This window comes from Nilaparvata lugens, chromosome 9 (genome assembly GCF_014356525.2).
Source record: "Nilaparvata lugens isolate BPH chromosome 9, ASM1435652v1, whole genome shotgun sequence".
Lineage (NCBI taxonomy): Eukaryota > Metazoa > Arthropoda > Insecta > Hemiptera > Delphacidae > Nilaparvata > Nilaparvata lugens.
The window spans coordinates 12,893,186-12,908,741 of NC_052512.1; the positions used below are offsets into that span (position 1 = coordinate 12,893,186).

The 15,556-nt window shown below is 34.1% G+C and overlaps 1 protein-coding gene across 3 annotated transcripts in view; it reads right to left on the reverse strand.

Moving 5' to 3' along the window:
* LOC111064355 (chondroitin sulfate synthase 1) overlaps nucleotides 1-15,556 on the reverse strand; it is a 93,724-nt gene that overhangs the window by 49,233 nt on the left and 28,935 nt on the right. The window lies entirely within an intron of this gene.

The window sequence follows — 15,556 nt, forward strand, 5'->3', positions numbered from 1 at the left end:
AAAGAGCACCTGTTGGTTATGGAAAGATACATTAAAACTCCTTGTGTATCTTTTCGGATGCAACACGTTGCTATTGAGAAGATACAAAAGAGTATCTGTTGCTTATGGAAAGATACATTAAAGCTCTTTGTGTATATTTTCGGATGCAACACTTTGCTTTTGAGAAGATAAGAGCACCTGTTGGTTATGGAAAGATACATTAAAACTCCTTGTGTATCTTTTCGGATGCAACACGTTGCTATTGAGCAGATACAAAAAAGTATCTATTGCTTATGGGAAGATACATTGAAGCTCTTTGTGTATCTTTTCGGATGCAACGCGTTGCTTTTGAGGAGATACAAAAGATCATCTGTTGCTCATGGAAAGATACATTTTCAAAAATGTTGGATGTTTTTGAACGGGTAGTATTGTAGTCTAGTGGCTCTCCACCGATAGGCAAAGCTACAGGACCCACACTGTACAATTTAGACTAATGAAGTATTATTTTCACTTTGTTGTCCTCCTTAGATGTCTCTCCGAGGCTAGATGGGATCGATGTCAAACGAGGCAAACGACAGAAGAGTCCTGCGACAGTCGAGGCCAGCGACGGTAGAGACCTGCGACATTTGAGGCCAGCGACGGTAGAGGACTCCTGAAAAAGAGGCCTCAAATTTCGCCTGCGTAAGGCGACAGTTGATGCCTTTTACAAAGTAGAAGGAATTCTTCTTTCTTCTCTGTGGCCCTTTTTAATTTTTGTACAGGCCCAACAGTCGAGCCCTGCGACCGTCGAGGACTCCTGAAAAAGAGGCCTCAAATGTCACCTGCGTTAGACGACAGTTAAGGCCGCTTTAACTTTTGTACAGACCTGCAACCGTAGAGGACTCCTAAGAAATAAGAAATAAGATTCTTCAAATGTCGCCTGCGCTAGGCTCTAGGCCTGCGCTAAGCCAGACTGACAGACAGCACCAAAAGAGTTATCATTTTAATTAGTATGGATTTACCAGTAATTTAGTAATATATTATATCCCATTATTCCTACCATCTTATAAATAAGTATTGCAACTTTACAACTGTAATAATATACTTTAGATGCTTCTTCATAAAAAACGAAATTTTCAAACTCGTGAATACCTTCTTGATACTTGGCTGTCAAATTCTCAGTACATTATAGATTACAAATCTATAAATAATAAAGGAATGAATTGTTTAAAAATGTTATTTCATAACAAAGTGTATTTCATACACTAGATAAAGATGCACTATTGACCCATTAGTACAGGTTTCGCAGTAGGATGTGTCCTCAACTGTCATCTGCTGCAAGCGCGACTCTCTAATTTTTGTACAGGCCCGACAGTCCGTACAGTCAAATGTCGTCTGCGTTAGATGACAGTTGAGACCTCTTAAATTTTTGTACAGGCACGACAATCGAGACCTACGACCGTAGAGGACAGGAAAACAGTCCTCTTCGGTCGCAGGCCTCGACTGTCGCGCCCCCCTAGATGCGATGTCCAAAATAGTGTCAGTGACTCCATGAGTCCGAGACTGTAGCACAGAATAGATACAGAATGAAACTGTCAATGAAACGCCTATCCAACCTATGCTTTTTACATGTCACAAATTTACTTGACAGATCACGTAACTGCGCCATCTTGTTAGAGGTTAAAATCCTGTATTTTGATTTGCTCGCGGCAGTGAACGAGACCGATTGATCCGGATCAGTAAAGTGATCCAAACCTCCCATTTATGCTATTACAATACTGAACTTTCTAACAAGATGGCGGATTTTTGTGCCAGGGTACTAGCCGAGTTTCCATTCTGTATCTATTTTGTGACTGTAGTATGCAACGGTGAAGCATGTAGCTGACTGTGTATCAGCCTGCAACGAACACTTGATGCCGTGAAACTTGACGGACTGAAAGGCTCACTTGTTGAAGTTGGGGATGAGTATCGCTACATCGATGTTTAAAAACATCGATGTATCAACATCAAACATCGATGTTTTTAACAACGATGTTTACTGTTCGATGTTTTTCACTTATCGATGGTTTTACCTAGACATCGGTCATTCGATGTGTTTCCCAACTAAAAAGTAAAAACAATTCTAATTTTTTAATTATTTGATACAAGTTTTTTTTTTTATTTTTTTGTTTGAAGAGGATTATCTTGAGAGCAATAAGCAATAGTAACAGAATTACAATCATTATCTCATCATATTTAGTGTAGTATTCTGTTTAGTGTTTTTGTGAATATAGATCACTCTTGTGAAAGATCTCGCATAAGTTTGATTTCCTGCAGATTGCTATTTTTATTTTTCAATCAGGCTCTCTGTATTTTTATGTGAGACTGTTGGATACTCTTGACGGTTTACATTACTTCTGTGGCCCGTGTCAAGGTTAGATAGTTAGAATTGAATTTAGAATCGAATAAGAGGTCGGATTCTTTGTTTCTTAGGAAGAAAGAGTTTTTTCTTACTACAATTATTTCCTCAACATGTGTTTAACACTAATTAATCTAGCTCTGGAAAAGAGGTCCTCGTATTGTAAGGAGTGCAGATATCCATATAAAAAAACTTAATCCATTTTCATTTCCTAAAAAATCTATCAAGTATTGAATGAATACGATATGAGTATCAATGATTGCTAAAATTAGCTTAGGGTGAAATTTCAAGACCGAATCCTCAAGGATATCCCGAGAGGTTTCAGACTAAACCATGAAGATGACAAATCTTGTGAACTAGAGTTGATGTATCTTTCTAGTCACAACCTGACTTTAATTATTCGAAAGACTGTTACTTGAATACCACAAGTCCAAAATTGCTGTGATTCCAGTTAGTAACTGTTGAAATATTGGAACAATAGCTCCAGATAAAATTGTAGTCACTTTAGAAGCTCTTTTTGTGCTCTACAATCTGAGATCAGGTATAGCGATCTATCTCATATTCCAGGTACACCTGACAACAATGCTCCTTGTATTGTAAAAAACACCTAATTTTCAGCTTCAAGCATCATCACCAACTACATTGTCCTCACATTGATATTTCGCACAACGACATAAGTTCTTGAGATTATGTTCTATGAGAATCACCCGTAAGATACACTTCATTTCAGTATTTCCTAGTGGAGAGGCGCGCTTAAGGACACCTCAAGGATCAAAATTTCAAACACATAACTTTTGACACAATTCTAAGATTTCATCGTACTACACTTCATCCTTCTCGGTTCGTCACGGCGGTTCAAAATCAAGCATAATAAGTCAAATTCGGTGGAAAAATGGAAAAGTTATTGTTGAGTGTACACTTAAGCCCATATTCCAATACACAGAAAATGACCAATTTCTATATTCAAAGTTGCATGTCTTGTGAAATACTTCTGATAAAATTTCCAAATCTAGTGAGAATGTGAAAATTGTCCCCCTCTACCCACTCCAATAAATAATACTTTCGATTCCAAAACAATTTGGAAGTTAAGATTTTAAAAATGGCGATTTCAGTTTTTACATTTTTTTCGTAATTTTACTGGTGATCAAGAGTTTCTAAAACGAGTCTGATACATCATAGAAACTTACGATTGATTACAAATTGTAGATAAATTCATCCTCTACGAGCTCAGTTGCCTAAAGTCCATCTTGAATCACTTTTCGCTATCATAGAACTGCCAAAACCGTTAATATGAGAAAAATATCTACAATTTCCGGATTTTTTCAACAATCAAATCTCACTTTACGAACATATTTTTTCATGAATTGTTTACAGTAGATGAAATAGAAAATTCTATTGTAGATTCCAAGATCATGTAATAATTTTTATAATAAGGGGTTACCGAGATACATAGCTTTGAATATAGAAATTGGCCATTTCTCATGTATTGAATATGAATAAGTACCTACACTCAACAATAAATTTTCTATTTTTTGACCGAATTTGACTGTTGATGCATGATTTTGAACCGCCTTGGCAAGCCGAGAAGAATGAAGTGTAGTACGATGAAATCTGAGCATTGTGTCAAAGTGAATTATAAGTGTTTGAAATGTTGATCCTTGAGGTGTCCTTAAGCGTGCCTCTACTAGGAAATACTGAAATTAAGTGCATCTAACGGGTGATTCTTACCCATGAACTTATGTTATTGTGCGAAATATCAATGTGAGGACAAAGTAGATGGTGATGATGGCTGAAGCTGAAAATTAGGTGTTTTCCACAATACAAGGAGCATTGTTGTCAGGTGTACCTGAAAATCTATATGACATAGAGCGCTCTACCTGATCTCAGATTGTATAGCACAAAAATACGCCTAGAGGGATTTTGAAATATACATCTAAATTGTAACAATCGGAAGATATTGTTGATTAAAAACTAAAATTCATCAAAATTGATTTTCCTTCAAATTTCACTCATTTTTGAAAAATTATAACAAAGTACTCATTGGAGATAGAGAGTTCCGAGTGATCTTATTTTTTCAGAATTATATAATCTGGGAGAGATTTGGCAGAAATAGCTGAAAACTGGAAAATGAGCCGAAAATACAAGGTTTTTGGGCTATCTTGTATCTAGCACAAGGAAATCTTGCATGAAGAAATTGGTTCTGGACTTCTCTTATGTACCCAAAATCAGAACTACAATATAAATTGCAACCACACCCCCTTTTTTATGTCTATATTGACTGGACTAATAGTATCATCCATAAAAACGTAGGGCGATAAACGATGTTTAAAAACATCGATGTTTTTCACTTATCGATGTTAGGATGAAAAAAACATCGATGTTTTGTCTTTCGATACCCATCCCTAGTTGAAGTATGTCAAAAAATGGCCAAAATAGGTACTTGATGATCGATAATCTGACGAACTGAGACTCTCATCTTTCTAAGTTCTTAACCCACTCATCTTTCAGAAATACAGTCTTTGTAGCACTGCATCGACTTATGCCATGGTTTTGTTGCCAACCTCACAAATTAGAGTTGTCCTGTAACTGATCTGCAACCCTCTCTTTCCAAGCGCAGACAAGTACTTTAGAAAAAAGCCGACGGGAAATAATTAGGCCACGAGCGAATACAGAAATAAAACGAAAAACTGTGTACTCACAATTACGATGCATTTTTATTACGCCGGTTTTCTCCACATTCACACATATACCCTGTATATATTCACGCACACACAAACAATACACACTGCACTGCACACTCATAAACAACTGTAAAACCAGACAGACACTGTACTAAAAACCAACGAGCTATAGCACCAACTAGATGTGGCAGTGACCGATTTTTGTTTAAGAATGAATTTTTCGCCCGAATTTGACTTATGATGCATGATTTTGGACCGCCTTGACGAGCCGAGAAGAATGAAGTGTGGAATGTGAGCATTGTGTCAGAAGTTATAAGTGTTTGATATTTTGATCCTTGAGGTGTCCTTAAGCGCGCCTCTCCACTACGAAATACTGAAATAAAATGCATCTAACGAATGATTCTCATAGAGCATAATCTTATGAGCTTATGTCGTTGTGCGAAATATCAATGTGAAGACTATGTAGTTGGTGATGATGGTTGAAGCTGAAAATTAGGTGTTTTCACAATACAAGGAGCATTGTTGTCAGGAGTACCTGGAAATCTATATGAGATAGAGATCTCTACCTGATCTCAGATTGTAGAGCACAAAAATACGCCCAGAGGGATTTTGAATTATACATCTAAATGGTAACAATTGGAAGATATTGTTGATCAAAATCTAAAATTCATCAATAATTGATTTTCCTTCAAATTTCACTCATTTTTGAAAAATCATAACTCAGTCCGATTACAAGATTTGGCAGAAATAGCTGAAAACTGGAAAATGAGCCGAAAATACAAGGTTTTTGGGCCACCTGTATCTAGCACAAGGAAATTCTGCATGAAGAAATTGGTTCTGGACTTCTTTTATGTACCCAAATAATATATTAAAAAATCAGAGCTACAATATAAATTGCATGCACCAATGTATATAGTGACTGGACTAAAATAGCAGATTAGATTAGATTTCTTTATGTATGTTACAATATACAGTGAAACAATCGATTTTCAATGAGGCTTGTTTTTTTTTTTGTTATAAAGCTGTTAGCCTCTATAAACTGTATTTTTTTCTATTGATGTGAATATTGACAACAACATTTAGTTATTGTTTCTATATTACTTATATGAACTTCTAAATAATAGAAGTTATAACTTTTAAAATATCCTTATAACTTTTATATAAAACTTTTATAACTGAAACATCCAACATTTTTGAAAATGTATCTTTCCATAAGCAACAGATGCTCACAGCTAGATGGAAATTCGATGAGAGCTACTATCCAAAAGTCTTTCCATCTAGCTGTTAATCCTGTTGTCAATATTTGCAGTAGCAGAAGTCTTCGGGATGATTTATGAGTCAATCAAGATTGAATGCCACAAGAATAAATCAAAGGAGGCGTTTTAGAAAATAAGGCTTCCCTGATTGGTTCTCGAGGCATTTTTTTCTAATTGAATCGAATGCATAGCCAAAAATCACAAATATATAAATATTTGTACAATATAATTACAAGAGTATACAATACAAATAGACACTGATTGCAACTTGAGTATAACAATATTATCAACGTAATATTTAGCACTGTCAACATAAGATTCCGTGTGTGTTGGCAATGAATTGCAGTTAACTTATTCCGCTTCAATTCCGGTCAAGTACGAAGTAATCTATGATTTAATTTTTGAAATGCTAAAGAAAGTATCATACCTAGTATACAAAATTCGCAAAGGCTCAGAAAAAAGACAAAACTTAAGAGTACTACATACTAGAGAGAGAAAGAATCTGAGTACCCTTTTTAAAATTGTTTATTTTTGGTCGTAAATTTATATTTCTTCTTTGTACTACGATTCTATATGATAAAGTAATAATGCAATTAATCACTGTGACGTCTTGAGGCTATCATTACAGTGACTATCATTTAATCATGATTAAGATTTAACAGGCCTATGTGCAACTGGAACAGAGTGGTGAATGGAATGAGAAGAAGGAACAGAAGGAGACATATTATGATAAATGGAATAAAACTGAAGACAGGGAAGGATGTACATGATTAGGTTCAAAGAAGAGGGAGAAGATTCTTAAGCAAATAAGGAAGAAAAGTCAATCATATAAAAAATAGGTATGAAGGAAGACGGTCGGATACAGGAAGAGAGGGGGGCTGGATTGAAGAATGATAGGCCTACATCTAATACTGTGGTAACACATGTGATCTTTCGTTTGACAGGGTTCTTCAACACACTCCCGCTCTCTCTCTGTCTGTCTCTTCCTCACTACCACTATTGTAACATACATAAATGAAGAAATCTAATCTAATCTCTCACTCCTCACTCTCTCTCTCTCTCTCTCTCTTTTCCCGGTCGTGTGTTGATGGGAAGGATATTATTTCATATTCTTTTCACAGAATCGACAATAAATTATTTGTTGAAACACCGCCGATTTATGAAGGTACATCACAATATTATATTATCGTTATTCTAATTGCATTCAATCTTTATTCTCATTGATTAATTTTTCATACTTTCTAAAATTCGCTGAATAATTAACAATAGCCTACCGTCATTTAATGTTAATGAGGGTATGTATTGCCAGTAAATTAGACAAGCCTTATGAAGTGATAAACATAACCTATTTTTGGACAATTTCTATCCAAATTTGGGAAAGGAACAGTTTTGGGCTTTAAGCCTTTTGTTCCTTTCCCAATCATTCACAGTTGAGAAAGATATTGTATCTATCAAATTATAAATAAATGAATGAACGATACTAAATATTGACACATACATAGATAAATAGAAATAGATAGAAAAATAAAAATCTGGTGTGGTGCACTCACACAACTTTCCTTGCCGTTATGAAATTTGATCAACTCACGCTAGTGTTCCCGCGTATCTCAAGTCTGCTATTCTAAGATCTGAGCCAGCTGGTGACAGGACAATAACGCTGGAGACACACGAAGTCTGCTATCTCTTCATAGTGAATGATTTGATAGAATCAACAGTTGACAAGAGTTTGCAATTATTGAATAATCTTCTATTCTCTAATTTCGAGCTTATTTTCAATTTTAGGTGAAAATGTTAATGGACATTAATTGAAGAGATTTTCATGCTCAATCTTTTCCAATTGAAATTTTTTGTTTGAATTGTATCTGAAACCTGATAATTGAAAATCTAAAATGAAACTTTGTATAGATGGTGCAGTGCTCCTGAAATTTTTACAGATGGACTTGTAGCAGTTGATAGAGCTTATCAATGACTTTTCTAGGTATGAATTTGATCAAAATCGTTGGAGCCGTTTTCGAGAAAATCGCGAAAAACCCTGTTTTTGACAACATTTTCGCCATTTTAGCCGCCATCTTGAATTGCATTTGATCGAAATTGTTCGTGTCGGATCCTTATAGTATAAGGACCTTAAGTTCCAAATTTCAAGTCATTCCGTTAATTGGAAGATGATATATCGTGTACACACACACACACACACACACACACACACACACACACACACACATCAATACCCAAAAACCACTTTTTTGGACTCAGGGGACCTTGAAACGTATAGAAATACTGTATAGAGATTGGGGTACCTTAATTTTTTTCGGAAAGCAATACTTTCCTTACCTATGGTAATAGGGCAAGGAAAGTAAAAAATCTCAGTACCCTTTTTGAATTATTTAATCACAACATGTTTCGGATATTGATGCCATTTTCAAGTGATATGAAGTAAATAAATTAATACTGCTGGAAGATTCTTATTTTGATCATATGTTAGTGTATTCATATGATTTTATGAACTAAAACTATAAATTGTGGATTTAAATTCCCATGATTCTATCAAAAATGGGGTTATTGCCTAAAGTGTCTAATTGAATTAAGTTTATTATTTTATCTGTTTAATTTTGCCGCTTTATAAATATGAAATTCTTCTTTAACATTCAGTTTTTCACTTTTATTACCATAATTTAGTATTTTCATATTGGAATTTATATCTGTAAAATTATAGCCTGAAAATGGCATCAATGTCCGAAACATGTTGTGATTAAATAATTCAATAAGGGTACTTAGATTTTTATTTTTCTTTCTATTTCTCTAAAAAGTAGCCCTATAAAAAAAGAGATAAAATAAATAAATAGCTCTAATCTAATCTAATCTCTCTTTCTCCATCACTCTCACTCACTTACTTTCTCACTCACTCACTCACTCGCTCTCTCTCTCTCTCTCTCTGTCTCTCCTCACTAACGCTTCACCACTACCTCTCACTGTCTGTCTCTTCCTCTTTTTCTCCTCTGTCCCTCTTTCCTTCTCATACGATCTCTCTCTCTCTCTCTCTCTCTCTCTCTCGTTTTCTAATGGAGGCCATGGCCAGCCTAGCACTGTCATCAAATGAACAATTGTCAATGTCCGGATTTAGGAGGGTAGAAGCAGCGTCTTGCATGTGTGTCTTCTGCATTGCATTGTTTGGTGGGCGATTCAGTTATTTCCCTAGCACAAAACTTAACTCACTCTACTCTTCACTATACTGAGGTCCACGTTATAATGGCAGTGTTTGATTAGCAATGGTATTGCTGTCCTTGTCTATCATTCAACAAAGCGGTTAGCGCTATCTCTTTCTCGCTTTGCTATGTTGCCAGATCGTCTTTTAACAATGTAGAATTAGAAATTAATTAACAAAATATTTCATCTTAAATATGAAAATTCATTATGAAATTATTGAAAATGTCTTGCTTGATAAAATATAATTTATTATTTTAAACAAATAAATATATTTATCCAGAAAACTGGTTGACAGATTAGAGCGATTAGGTTTCCTTCAAAATGACAGCATTGGTTGAATTTAAACGAGAATGAACAGTTAATATAACATCAATAAACCTTTATGAGATGCCGTCTATAGAAGACATTGACAAGACAGAGGATCGGCAACTTTTTTCTCCTATCTTTCTCCGTGGGGTCCCATCTGACCGAATCCCAAAAGGTCGAAGAGTATACTTTCCCATATGGTCGAATCCCATCTAGCCGATGAGATTCGATCAATTGCGACAAACTACAACATTTTTCTATCAAATGGGATTCGACTGTTTGAGAATCGGTCAGATGGGAAAATCAAATTTTCGACCTTTTGCGACAGTTGAGATTTTCGGCCAAATGGGATTACTATTAAAACTTTCCGATCATTTGGGATTCGACCATTTGGGAAAGTACAAGTTTGGTGGCATGCCAAATGACCGATTCCCATTTGGTCGAAATTATTATTTTGTCGCAAAAGATTAAAAATTGAAGAATCCCAAATGATCGGAAAGTTTTAATAGTAATCCCATTTGGCCGAAAATCTCAACTGTCGCAAAGGGTCGAAAATTTGATTTTCCTATGTGACCGATTCTCAAACAGTCGAATCCCATTTGGTAGAAAAATGTTGTAGTTCGTCGCAAATGATCGAATCTCATCGGCTAGATGGGATTCGACCATATGGGAAAGTATACTTTCGACCTTTTGGGATTCGACTATTTGCGACAAACTACAAAACTCTTCTACCTAATAGGATTCGACCATTTGCGACGAACTACAACTTTTTCCTATCAAATGGGATTCGACTGTTTGAGAATCGGTCAGATGGGAAAATCAAATCTTCGACGTTTTGCGACAGCTGAGATTTTCGGCCAAATGGGATTAATATTGAAACTTTTCGATCATTTGGTATTCGACCATTTGGGAGAGTAAAAGTTTCAATTCTATCATTTGGGATTCTTCAATTTTCGATCTTTTGCGACAAAATAATAATTTCGACCAAATGGGAATCGGTCATTTGGCATGCCACCTCTTTCTCCACTGCCATTATAACGTGGACCTCACTATATAGGACTACTTTAGACCTAGGCTACACTCACACATAACTCACGTTTTCGTACGAGAATTGATACCCAAAATGAATCCAGCATAGGAGAAATCGGTCCAACTTGATCCTACTGGAATGTTGAAGGGTTTGAAATAGACTTATAACCATCCTCGGTAAATTAACAATTAGGTTATTTCAAGTAAATCAGTTGAGTAGTTGAGACGTGATGATTCGCCATTCGTGAATTATTTCCTATCCCCTACATGTATGAGCCAATTCTTTCCTTTATTATATTATTGACTGGCAGGTAACCCACGCTCTGCAAGGGTCTATTTTAAAACTGAAAAATGAAAACTTGACCGAGCGGAATCTTGAGGTTTGAAAAAGGCCTATAACCATCCTCGGTAAATTAAGAATCTCTATTTAAAGTTAATCAGTCCAGTAGTTCAGACGTGATGATGTGATCATTCGTGGATTTCCTATCCCCAAAATGTATAAGCCAATTCTTTCCTTTTAAACATTGTAGATAAGTGGAAATTGTATTCAATGTTCATTCTGATTCAATGTTCAAATACTACATACTTTTCAAAATTCATTGGAAATTTTTAATAAATTACAAAATTACATTGCCATTTACTATTCATAGCCAGCATGTAATGTAACTTACAGAAATCTAATCTTATCTCTCTCATTTATTCCTCTCTCACTCTCCTTCACCCCCCGTCACTCTATCATTTATTTCTCTCTCACTATCCCAGTCGTGTTTTGTTGGTATTACTTCATATCCTTTTCAGAGAATCGACAATTATTTGTTCAAAAACCGCCGATTTTTTAAATAAAAAAAAAATATTCTAACTGTATTCAATCTTTATTCTCATTGATTAATTTGTTATACCTTGTAAAATTCGTTGAATAATTAGCTTTACCATCATTTAATGTAAATTGGTGTATAAGCCAGTAAATATTGTAACATACATAAATGAATAAATAAGTCTAATCTTATCTCTCTCATTCATTCCTCATTCTCTCGCTCACAACCCCTCCCCCCCCCCGCTGCAGAGGTTATTGTTCAATCTGTCTAGAAAATCTATAGCAATAAAGGAAGAGAACAAACAAACATGCCTTATATTCACACAATCACTATCATTATGTTAATCCAAGCATGTAAACAAAGCTGAGGCAAGGTCCAAATGAAGTAATAACCCATCATCTTCTATTTAGACCCCATTATTTACTCATATAAACAGACTTCCATCATCACGTTAATCCCCATATAAATAACAATGAGCAATGAACATGTTACACTGACCAGAGGAGGGTTAATATTATGTATTTGATTGAGAGTTTGAGCGTCCCATAGAACTGCTATAGATATCTTTAATCTCAGCTTTATTTATAGTGAAGTCCACGTTGTAATGGCAGTGGAGAAAGATTGGAGAATAACATTGCTGATCCTGTCTTGTCAATGCCTTCTACAGACGGTAGCTGATATAGGATTATTGATGTAATATCAACTGTTCATTCTCGTTTGACACAATCAATTATATTTTATTAAGCAAGGAATTATATTTTTTAATAATTGAATAATGAATTTTCATAATTGAGATGATATATATTTGATATATTTTGTTGATTAATTATTAATTCTACATTGTTAAAAGACGATCTGGCAACAGAGCAAAGCGAGAAAGAGATAGCGCTATCCGCTTTGTTGAATGATAGACAAGGATAGCAATACCATTGCTAATCAAACACTGCTATTATAACGTGATTGCTCAACAAATAGAGAATTGAAAATATGCCTATAACCATCCTCGGTTAATCCTATACTATTAAACGAGCAATTTCTGTTTAGATGTTTATATATATCTGTATGTGACCGGATCTCGAAAACGGCTCTAACGATTCTCACGAAATTTGGAACAAAGTAGGTTTATGATAAGAAAGTTCCATTGCACTAGGTCTCAACCCTGGTATAACTCGCTGAAGGACATTAAAAGGATAAATACGTCCTTGGAAAAACAGTTGGAAAATTTGTCGTCTGTCGATACCGTAATGGAAGTGAGTGAGCGAGTGCATGTGTGGGTTATTCCTCAGCTGATCTCACGAGAATAATAATCCAGCAAAAATAATTTATTTCTGTTTATTTATCTTTTTTTAGAAAACATGTTTACTTCAGAAAGTCCAAAATAGTAACTAGATGCTGTTAGTGTAGAATAGTACATACAGTAGTATATTAACAAATATTGTAGCAAACATAGTATATCATTCTAAATCGGATTCATAGTATATCTATTTGTAATTATTGATGTTGTGTTTGTTTTTTGAAGTGTAAATAAATTGTTATTTTGATGAGTGATAGTAGTTTAACCTACATTTTGATTTGGACTGTTGTGCCTCCTCATATAACTGTAAAAATATTAGCATGTACGACTGAAAAAATGAATAAATAAATATAAACTATAAATTCAATTTTTCGTTACAAATTGTTTATGCTGTTACACTTCAGAGCGACGCTTGGTCCCCTGATATTTAGGAATCAATATGAAGAATTTCAAGTTAATTAGTCCTGTAGTTGAGACGTGATGATGCGTCAAACATAATTTTCCTATCCCGTAAGCCAGTTCTTTCCTTTATTATAATATAGATTATAGGTTAAGATTGAATAAAAAGTGTGATTCAGATCAGATTTATCGGTATAACTTGAATCACAGCTACCTACTATAGAAGGCAGTGGGAATGGAGAAATTATTGTAGCACTGCATTCCTATCATCACCACACACTTTACGTGTATAACGAGAAAATCACCATATTATGCGATTTATAGAAAAACTTGAATGGTTAGAAGCTGGAAAAGAAGAAGAAAAAGAAAGAAACGAAGAAGAAGAAGAAGAAGAAGAATAGAATAGAAAAAACGTTTCTTGAATAAATAAGCTACCTTAAGCGAACCTCAAAGAGGCTGCTTGACAAGGTACTATTATACAAAACATGTAAATTCAAATATAATTATAAATAAATATCAGTGAACTTTATTTTTACTTAACAGTTAAATTCACTTATCAGTTTATTACACTGTCAAATTTACTTACAGAATTTACTTAACAGTTGAAATTATCATGATATTAATTAATTAATTGTTGGCTCAGCTCTCAAAAATATAAAAAGTAAATCTAAGAAGTAGTAGTAGTAGTAGTAGTAGTAGTAGTAGTAGTAGTAGTATGCCGTGCTACCAATTTCTCCTAAATAGGTTGGATAGCATTTCACACCTATTAACCTACAGGAAGTTATCGGCTCCAAAGTGGTAGATTCTTGATAAACTATGAATGGATCTATAGCCTATGAATGAGAAATCCAGTTTTCAGAGCAAACCAACTTATAATCTTCAGAAGAATTTTGGCAATATACAACAGAAATCCACAAAACAATACCTTACACACTTAAACATCCTAGCATCATTACAAGCTAAAATACTTATCCAGCTTATATAGTTGAAAACAATGGCTATAGGCTTGTAGACACACAAATCAAAATACACAAACTTAGAACACTATACAACTGTTCAAAACTCAATTTAAAACATTAAAATTTCAATTAAACAGAAAAATATTCAGAGAGCACAAAATTAGAACACATAGCCAACCATCATTTTTTAGAGAAGACACTACAAGTCAGAGCAAAAACCACACCTCAAAATCAGTGATGACTTCATGAACATGTCACCGATATTAAATTCCAAAAAATTATAAATTACAAGTTTAGAATTTACATTTTACATTTGTTCTCAATAAAACTTTATTTCGAAACTGTTATTTTAAATTTATATATCCTCTATATTTATAATAATCTATTAATTCTGTTTCTCTGTTTTGGTGATACCATGGAATGCAACACAATTATTTACAATAAATTCTCAGTTAAAAAGTTGTCCGCATATCGATTACTCTGATATTTACTATCAAGTTTTATAGATCTCGAATTGAAGATTCGATTTTAATCAAGAAAAAATGTAATATTACAAATACCCCCCTCTTGACATAAAACATTTTACTGTTTGAGAATTTAAAGAAAAAAAATTACATTGAAACAAATGGAAATTGTTGAAATTAAATTTGAGAACAGTAACAATTTTTTCTATAAAACATTACATGTCAACTAAAATTGAAAATTATTATAAAATTTCATCAATAGCATTTGTTATACGTTTCCGAACAATATTTCAAAGTTTAGAATATCAAAATTACTTTTGATTTAGCTTTATAATTTAAAGGAAAATATCTCAATGGTAAGTTTAATATATATATAAAGAATAGTTTTTGAAATTGCACATAAATTTAAAAGATAAAAAAATTCAATTTTTTATTGCATAAAAAAAAATTTGTATGTTGAACAAAAATTTTTTTTTAAATGAATTGATGAATTGTTACATTTAATTTTCACATAAAATTTCAATAAATCAAAAAATGTTCATTTCTTTCACTATTGATGTGGTTGATTTTATCGATGCAAATTTTGTAAAACAGTCTGTTAAGGAACTCAGTATGAATTTCAGTTAAGTGTGACTCCAGTGTGATGACATCAGTGTTGGGCTGATCCAAATACTCATAGTGTTGGTCTGATACTTGTAGTCGACTGATGCATACCAAACTTGATACAGGTGACATCTCAGTTAGCATTGCCTCATGCTTGTAGTAGACGGCTGCATACCAAACTCAATACAGG